Below are 10,229 nucleotides of genomic sequence, written 5' to 3'. Positions count from 1 at the left end.
GAACCGGTGGAAATGCTCAAGCTGGAGATCACCTCGAGCAGCAGCAAGGCGATATTCCTCCGCCACCGCCTCCTCTGGAGAGCCTGACTGTGGCTGAGTTCCTCCAAGCTCTCCGGGAGGAATGTCAAGCCAACAATGCTACCATCTAACAGCTGGATCAAGTTTGGTGAACAATCCACCGCAAAACAGAAATGACAACGGTTGCTCTACACTGTTTGAGTTTATGCGGCCTACACCGCCTATATTCACGGAGACAACTGAACCCTTGGATGCCGATGAATGGATCCGCACTATCGAAGACCTCCTCGCGCTGGTCAAGTGCACCGATGATCCCGAGAAAGTCCTTTATGCTTCTCACTATCTTGCACGCACGGCCAGAGCTTGGTGGGACGGGTTCCACATCAAGCGAGAAGGGCAAGCTATCACTTGGGCAGTATTCATGGAAGGATTCTGCGCTGCTCACTTTCCTCCTGGAATGATGACCATTAAGAAGCAGGAATTCCGAGCCTTGAGGCAAGACAGTGGAACCGTCAACGAGTATCTGCAGAAGTTTAACCTCCTGTCGAGATATGCACCAGAGGACGTCAACACTGAGGCCACAAAGGTGGAACGTTTTATGGAAGGACTGCAACAGTCACTCCAGTACCGACGGGTTGTTTGTGAATGCCGGACCTTCTACGATCTGGTTAACAAGGCCCTCATGTTGGAGGATAAGCGTCATGCAATGGACGACACCCGTAAGCGCAAGTTGATGGGTAGTGGAGGACCCAGTAATCCGAAACCACACCCATGGCAGTCAGCCCGAGCAAGACCCAGTTATCAGCAACAGTAATACAAGGCACCAACGTTCCGCCAGAACTACCAGCCCCAGCAGCAAGTCAACACCAAGCCAGCATTCAACCCGCCAAATAACAGTGGAGTCAAGACTAAAATCCCGAGAGAGGTTACCTATTTTGGATGTGGACAAACTGGGCCACTACTCTAGGCAGTGCCCCAACAAGAAGCCTGAGGCACCGCGCCCCAATGTGTCGAATCAACGTCAAGGAGCGCCAGGCAGGAATCAAGCTCCCCGCAATCATCAGTACCACAACAGGGGACATATTAATCACATCTCCGTAGAAGAAGCACATGAAGACCCCGACTACATTTCGGGTACGATCTTCGTCAACTCCACCCCAGCAACAGTATTGTTTGATTGTGGTGCTTCGCATTCTTTTGTTACTCAGAAGTTTGCAAAAAATGTGGTTTGAAGCCTACCCTATTTAATGGGCAAATGGCAGAAAATACCCCGGGAGTAGTGCTAAGGACCAACCTAGGATGTAGACGAGTCCGGATCAATATTAATGGGATAGGATTCTCAGCATATCTCATCGTCATTAAGTTGCAAGGCTTAGAAGTGATCCTTGGGATGGATTGGTTGGCCAAGCACCAGAGCATCTTGGATTGTGCCAACAGGGCTATTACCATGACAAGTGACCAATGGGTGAAAGTCAAATATGTCCCTAAGCCTATGTCCGCTCAAGTTCCGCACGCAAATTGTCTATCGGGAGAAGAGGTGGACAGAGTGTCGATAGTCTATGAATACCCAGACATATTTCCTCATGAGCAGCCAGGGATGCCTCCTGACCGAGACATCGAGTTCATCATTCATATCATGCTCGGGTCAAGGCCTATCTATAAGAAGACTTATAGGATGGGATCCGAAGAGCTAGCTGAATTGAAGAAGCAGCTGGATGACCAACTCAGGAAAGGGTTCATCCGTCCAAGTGCATCACCTTGGGGATCACCTGTTCTGTTCGTGTCTAAGAAGGATGGGACTATCAGACTCTGTGTCGATTACTGTTCTTTCAATGAAGTCACGATCAAGAACAAGTACCCGCTCCCCAAGATTGAAGACTTGTTTGACCAGTTAAATGGAGGCAAGGTATTTTCCATAATCGATCTCCGAACTGGATATTACCAACTAAAGATACGACCCGAAGACATACCCAAGAGTGCATTCGTGACCCGGTATGGTATATACGAGTGCACCGTCATGTCATTTGGATTGACAAATGCCCCAGCATACTTCATGTACCTCATGAACAAGGTCTTCATGGAATACCTGGATAAGTTTGTCGTCGTTTTCATTGATGACATATTAATCTTCTCCAAAACCGAAGAAGAGCATGAGCACCACTTGAAGGTAGTGTTGGAAAAGGTTTGAGAGCCCCAACTTTATGCCAAGTTTAGCAAATGCCAATTCTGGCTGCACGAAGTTGGATTCTTGGGTCATACCATGACGGCAAATGGGTTGGCGGTCGATCTTTCCAAGATTACCACGGTAACCTACTGGGAGTCGCCAATCAATGTGAACGAAGTTAGAAGCTTCCTCGGACTCGCGGGATACTACTGCAAGTTCGTAGAAGGATTCTCCCGCATTGCTCGACCAATGACTCAGCTCTTGAAGAAAGGCAAGATGTTCGAATGGACGCCGGAGTGTGAAGCAAGCTTCCAGGAGTTGAAGAAGAGATTGACTACCGCACCGGTATTGGCTACTCCAGATATCAGCAAGGAGTTTGTGATATATTGTGACGCCTCCAGAACCAGTATCGATGGAGTCCTAATGCAAGACGGCAGGGTCATGGCATACCTGTCACGGCAACTGCGCCCGCATGAGGAAAACTACGCCACTCATGATCTCGAGTTGGCAGCAATAGTGCATGCCCTGAAGACATGGCGACATTACCTTCCGGGGAAGCGATGTGAAATATACACTGACCACAGGAGTCTGAAGTATATCTTTACTCAAAGGGAATTGAATATGAGGCAGTGAATATGGTTGGAGTCAATCAAAGACCATGACCTCAGCATTCAATACCACCCCAGTAAGGCCAATGTGGTGGTCGATGCCTTATGCCGGAAAGACAACACCTTGAATGTTATGCTCAAGGAAAGGATACCCGCCTTATATGAGGAGATGGAAAGCTTCAGGTTGGAGCTAGTGGAACCAGGATTCCTAGCTAACCTCGAAGTCAAACCCACGCTGGCAGACGACATCAAAGAGGTGGAGAAGGGGCACAAGGGGATTGAAGGCATGAAGAAGAAGATCCAGGAAGACAAGGCCCCAGAATTCACGGTCGATGAGCAAGGAGCAGTGTGGTTTGGGAAACGTTTGTGCGTACCCAACAAGGCAGAACTCAAGGATTTGATCCTACAGGAAGCTCATGACACACCCTACTCTATTCACCCCAGTGGCACCAAGATGTATCAGGACCTCCCGAAAAGATTCTGGTGGCATGGCATGAAGAGGGAGATAGCATCTTACATCGCCAAGTGCGACGTATGCCAAAGGGTCAACACTGAGCACCAACGACCTGCTGGATTGCTACAACCTCTCCAGGTGTCCGAATAGAAGTGGGGCTGAGTCGGCATGGACTTCATCACCGGCTTACCCAGGTCCAGCAGAGGCCATGACTCTATATGGGTCATCGTCGACCATTTGACCAAGCTATCTCACTTCATCTCGGTCAGTACCACCTGTGGGGCGACAAGCTGGCTAGCCTATACATTGAGCATATTGTGAGCCTTCATGGAGTTCCCAAGGAGATCAGATCTGACAGAGGCACGTAGTTCACCTCAAGATTGTGGAAGAAGTTCCAAGAAGCTCTCGGAACAAAGCTCTACTTCAGCACCGCCTTCCACTCGCAGACAAGCGGACAGACGGAGAGAGTGAACCATATACTGGAATATATACTCCATGCTTGTGTCTTGGCACATGGGACCAAATGGGAAGACTGTCTGCTGTTCGCTGAGTGCTCGTACAAGAACAGCTACCAGCCCAGTATCCAGATGGCCCCATTTGAAGTGTTATACAGACGAAAGTTCCGCACCCCGCTCAACTGGTCCGAAACCAATGAAGGATTGATTTTTGGGCCGGAAGTTTTGCAAGAAGTAGAAGACAAGGTGCAATTTGTCTGGGAAAACTTGAAGGCGGCCAAGTCGCGGCAAAAGAGCTATGCGGACTCTCACCGTAGAGAACTGGAGTTCAACCTCGGAGACCAGGTGTACCTCCATGTCACACCACTCAAGGGGACCAAGCGTTTCAACGTCAAGGGGAAACTTGCTCCTAGGTTCATTGGACCTTTTAAGATCATGGAAGGCATGGAGAAGTTGCTTACTAGTTGGAGCTACCTCCGTAACTTTCGGGTGTGCACAACGTATTCCACGTGTCACAACTCCGAAAGTGTCTGCAAGCGCCAACCGTCCAGATCTTTATAAGGACATTCACCATCAGGCCATCGACCTCCAAACAGACCTCACTTATCGTGAGAGGCCGATCCGCATCCTGGATGAAGCAGAGCGTTGTACCACAAGCCGCACCATCAAGTACTTCAAGGTTCAATGGAGCAACCACATCGAAGAAGAAGCAACATGGGAGAGTGAAGACTATCTCCGATCCGAATTTCCGTACCTTTTTAGCACCTAGCTTAGGAATCTCGGGGATGAGATTCTTGTAAGGGGGATAGGTCTGTCACACCATGTTTTCACCTCACATTCACAGTAGTTTCAAAATATGAGTTTATTAAAACTTTTCAAAGACCAATGCTGTGAGTGCCATGGTTGTCATTGTATGCTAGTATGCTTTATTGAGTAGAATCAAAAACCATATTTTCATAACAAAAATATTCCCAAAATTCTTTTTCTTATTTTGACTATTTCAAAACCTTGATTTGGGTTGCACTACAAGCCCTTGATAGCAAGGGAGTGCTCTTACCCAAAGATGGTGATATGATTTTAAAAATATTTTAACTCTCCAAAATCATAAATATTTTCCTATTTTGTATGCATGTCCATCTCTGAGACGAGAAATGATATTCTATATGAAAGATTACTTTTCTGCCTTAGAAAAATATGAGAAAATTTGGAGATACTCACATGACATATATTTTCCATACATAAGATTTTCAACCCCTATTTATATTCAAATTATTTGAGCAAATCCTTGAAAATCTATTCTGTCTGTTTTGATTACTTTATTTCCCATAAAATCCTAGAAAATTCCAACAACCTTCCCAAGCTATATTTGGTGGCCACACCAAGTTTCACCTCATTCCAAGGTGGTTTGGTTCACTAAATAATCCTAAAACCCTCTCTGTCCAGAACCAAGTTGTAACATCTCTACATTGCAAAGTTTATCCAAATGGGTTGAAACTTTGCACGAGTATTCAAGACCCCAAATGAGCAGTCTGTGCCAAGAATGGAATTTGCTCGAGGTAATCTACCCACATTCCCTTTGGAAGGGACGGATCTGCCCATTTGGGGGTGATTTCAAGTTTGCATTGCCAAACTTGTCCAATGGAGCTCAAATTTGGTGGAGTATCTTATTTTTGCATCAAACTTAATCTTGTTAACTCTCATCACCAGTGGCGAGGTGTTAATATCCCAAACACTTGTCGAACACCTTCTGCCATATTAGTAAATCAGGTCCTACCCCACTCCACACCCAAGCTATTTCCTCCAAACTCTTTGACCAAGCAGCCAGCACCACTCACCAACTGCACAAGAGTGGCCCCTCCTTGAATCCAAGCAGTAGATCCAAAAACCCATTCTAAGTTCTGGTTCAAAGCTGTCATCTCTTGTTTTATCACACCACATGGCCAACAGAGAGTCCCTCGGCTCCCAAACAGATAGGCACATCCAGACCCGGCCTCAAGACACCCCAGACATGGCCAAAGTGCCCCAGAGGGCGCCAGCAAGTCGTGGCATGCCAAAACTGCGCTCTGGGCACGCTGTTGGGCGCACCCGAAGCAAAGGTGGCTAGCCCCGGCCGGTTCGAGCCTTCCCATGTTGCCCATTCGTGTCCCCGACCACCTCTCTGTATCAGAGTAGCCCAAGGCCCCTCCTTCCCCGCTCTGTTGACCGGAGCGACGCGTGCCCACACGCGCCAGATTTGGCCAGAAGACCGCGGCCACGCATGCACGATCCTCCTCGCTCTCCCTCCCTCGTAGTGGGTCACGCGGGTCCTATGCATATTGTTGTTTCGACCCTGAGCATTCACTACCCCTCCTGCGAGCTGCGGTGAAACCACTGGCGCCACCGGCTCCGTGCACCATCGGGGGCCTATAAATAGGCCTTCCCCTCGCTCCAGCACCTCCATCCCATTCCTCCAGTGCCTAAATTCCACCCCTAGCCACTCCATTGAGCACTACAAGCTCCTGTGGGCGAGATCAATCGAGGACCCACCGCTTCGGAGCTCCGTCGATCTCGGGCTACGGGCCAGCTCTGACGCTCCTCTCACCTTCTCCGTGACCCTAGCAGCCTCACGGAGCTTCCCATCACCTCCCCGAGCTAATCCGCGCCCGTAGCACCTAGTTCATCGACCTCCCGAATTGGCTCCGTCGCAGCCACCTCGTCGCTGGTGAACCAGGGCCTCCCCAGCGACCCCACAACCACCAGCAGATAGGAGACGGTGAGCTCGTTCCATTTCTGCCTTCGGTTGGACTCGAGGACGTCAGTATCATCGCCGGCGTGCCTCCCCTCCTCTCTGTCCCGAGGTGGAAGACGGCCCCGACACGTGGGGATCACTTGTCAGTGTTGCTTCTCTCTCCTCTCTGTTGCTGACCGTAGGGGGGCACGCGTCAGGTTCGACCCTGGCCGTGCGCGCCTGGGCTAGCTGGCTGGCTGGCTGGCTAGCTGGGCCGGCCCAAGCCACAGGCCGAGCCAGGCCTCAGCCCCAACCTCTTTTTCTTTTTCTATTTAATATAGTTTTAAAGTATTTTTTATAAAAAAAATTGTTATGCAATATATTTTTATTATTTTTCCACCATAATTCTTCTAAAAATGAGTTGAATTTAACAGAGCCTTTGCACAAATTTTTAAGATCTGGGGCTTCTGTTTGTGATTTTTTTTTGAGTGAGCTACTTATTACTTCTACTTATTATTATTATTTTTCCACCATAATTCTTCTAAAAATGAGTTTGTGATCTGTTTTTGAGTGAGCTACTTATTACTTATTTATTTGTTATGATGATAGAAACCATGTTTGACGAAGGAGTTGGACTTGAAGACCCCGAAGACCCCGGATACTTAGCTGATCAAGGAAAGCAGCCCTTTGACCATGTTTAGTGGCAATGATAGGAAGTTTACTGTAACTGGGTTTTTTATAATCATCAGGTTCACAGTTACTTGAATCAGAGGAGGAAGCATCATTCGGTACCTTTGAACCTTTTGCCATGAAGCAATAGGTTGGAGCGAAGTCATCAACATAGTCATCAGTGTGGATGTTGTTATCATCTTCTTCAAGGTTGAAGATTGACTTGCTGACGGAAGTGGTTGCAAGTACAAGACTAGCCTGTCCGGATTCTAAGTCTTCATCACAACCCTCCTCTTCATCACATTCCTCTGATTCTGCCTCGTAATCCATTTCCTTGCCGATAAGTGCCCGAGCCTTTCTGAAACTACTCTTCTTGTGCGACGAGGGCTTTGAAGATCAGGATTTTGAAGATTTCTTCTTCTTCTTTGAGTCATCACAACTGTCATCCTTGTATTTCTTCTTCTTTGATTCCTTTCCCCAACGGGGACAATCAGCAATGTAGTGACCTGATTTCTTGCATTTGTGGCAGGTTCTTTTCTTGTAGTCCTCAGATGAAGATTCTGATTTCCTCATATCTCTTATTGAAGATTTACCGAACTGGCCACGTCGTGTAAATCTCTGGAATTTCCTCACGAGCATTGCAAGCTCCTGTCCAAATTCTTCAGGGTCACCAATGCTATCATCCGAGTCTGCTTCATCAGATGAGGAAATTGCTCTAGCCTTCAGTGCACGTGGTCTAGAATAGCTTGGTCCATATAGATCTTTCTTTTCTTCTTGCTGGAATTCATGAGTATTGAGTCTTTCGAGTATATCAGCTGGATCAAGCATCTTGTAGTCTAGTCTTTCTTGAATAATCAAAACTAAAGTATCAAATGAAGAATACAAAGATCTTAGCAGTTTCTTCACAACTTCGTGATCAGTAATGTTTCGAGCTCCCAGTGCTTGTAGTTCATTTGATATGTCAGTGAGGCGATCAAAAGTATCTTGGCAGCTTTCATTGTCAAGCCTCTTGAAGCGATTGAAGAGATTGCGAAGAATATCAACACGAGAATCATGCTGGGTTGATACTCCTTCATTTACTTTGCACAGTCTCTCCCAGATAAGTGTCGCTGAGCCCAAAGCACTCACTCTTCCAAACTGGCCTGGGCTCAGATGGCCACAGATGATATTCTTCGCTTGAGAATCAAGTTGCGTGAATTTCTTCACATCAACACCAGAGATACTAGCAGAGATGATGGGGACACCATGTTCCACAATATACCAGAGATCATTGTCAATAGCTTGTAGATGCATCTGCATCTTGGTCTTCCAGAAGGGAAAGTTCTTTCCTTCGAAAGTAGGACATGCTGCAGTAACCTTAATCATGCCTGAAGTCGACATAACTGAAACTCCTGGTGGTCAAACCAAAATCACACAGAACAAGGGAGCACCTTGCTCTGATACCAATTGAAAGTGCGTTATATCGACTAGAGGGGGTGAATAGGAGATTTTTAGAATTTCATCACTGAGGAAATTCCTTTTGTGGAAATTCCTCACTGATGACTAACATACAGCGGAAACAGTAAAGGATCAGGAGTGCAAAGTTTTACTACAGTAGTTTTTTAGTATGAGGAATGTGAAAACAGATTGCACAGTAAGCAGGCACGCAGAAAACAGATGAGGATTAACTTGCGTGAAGAATTTGGGGTTGAGGAATTTCAGAGAAAGTCTTCCGCAAATTCTTCAAACAGTGACAGTGAAAAACATCAACACATAATCTGAGGAATACAAAGAGTTGAGGAATTAGAACCCGTTTCACAGCGAAGACAGTAGTTGATGACCCAGTTCCAATTACTATGACAGTTGTACATCTGGTTTGGAGCGGCTTGGTATTGACACCAGAAGACACACAGTCCCAGGACACACAGTCCCTACCGTATTCTCCTTGGGCTAAGAACACACAGTGCTTGCCCAACACTCGTGGTAAGTCTTCAAGGCAAACTTCCAAACCCTCACAAACTTGGTCACCCGGCAATCCACAATTGACTGTTGGATTTCTCTAGATCATGACGCCTAACCGTCTGGAGGAAGCACAGTCCTATAAGGGAAAAGGCTTCTGTCCCACACAGGAACAACTTCTTCAGTGATGCTCAATCACTTGGTTTTCGGTTTGTGGTTTGGTGTTTGGAGTATTTCCTCACCGATGAATTACTCTCGAAGACTATGAGGAATTTGGGTTGCTCTTATGACAAGTGTCAGTTTCTAACGGAGCAGCCAACCAGCTAATGGATTCGGTGGGCGGCTATTTATAGCCTGGGAGCATCCCGACATGATTTGACATTAATGCCCTCAACTAATACGACCGTTGGTGTGGATAAAACCAATGATGTGGTGTGGCTATCGAAACGGTCGGGACCCTCAACTGTGATAGGCCTCATGTCACTCATATTCCTCACTTGAGGCTTTTGGTAGGATTAGGCTTGGGTTGAGCATCATGAGGAAATTCATTCCAATGTCTTACCTCGACCCCCTTTAATAGTACGGTGTTCCTATTACTCAAGTGTGAAGAAAACAAAACAGAAAGAGTAAATCTTCATGCTCCAAAGTCTTCAGAATGATTTTCTTCAGGACACACCGAATTCCTCAATTTCAATATCTTCATGAGGAATATCAATTTCATCACAAGTTCTTCTCGATTCAAATCTTTAGCTTCAGACCAATTTCTTCACCTGGAGATATACATTTTCAAGGGTCGATATTCATCGAATATTTCAAACTCCTCAGCGACTTATAGATCATGTGTACACTCATGAACACATTAGATACTTAACCTATAAGTCTTCAAACCACCAAAATCACTAAGAGGCACTAGATGCACTTACAATCTCCCCCTTTTTGGTGGTTGATGACAATTAGGTTAAGTCTTCAACAAGGATAAAAATATGAAGTGTAAATACTCATTTGAGGAATTTGAAATCAAGATTCAGAGAGACTCCCCCAGAAGATGTGCATATCTTGAGGATTTTGCTTTTCACAGCAAATGGACATTGATGATTTATATCATGGAGATCTCCCCGTGAGTCTTGTAAATCATGCATGCATACTACATTTAGTATGAAGAAATTGAGGATGCATGATGACAAATGGTATCTGACGAATTCCAGCATGCGTGCAT

Source organism: Hordeum vulgare, chromosome 2H, assembly GCF_904849725.1.
Source record: "Hordeum vulgare subsp. vulgare chromosome 2H, MorexV3_pseudomolecules_assembly, whole genome shotgun sequence".
Taxonomy (NCBI): Eukaryota; Viridiplantae; Streptophyta; class Magnoliopsida; order Poales; family Poaceae; genus Hordeum; species Hordeum vulgare.
The sequence above is the reverse complement of the archived record's forward strand: the minus strand, read 5'-3'. Positions refer to the sequence as shown.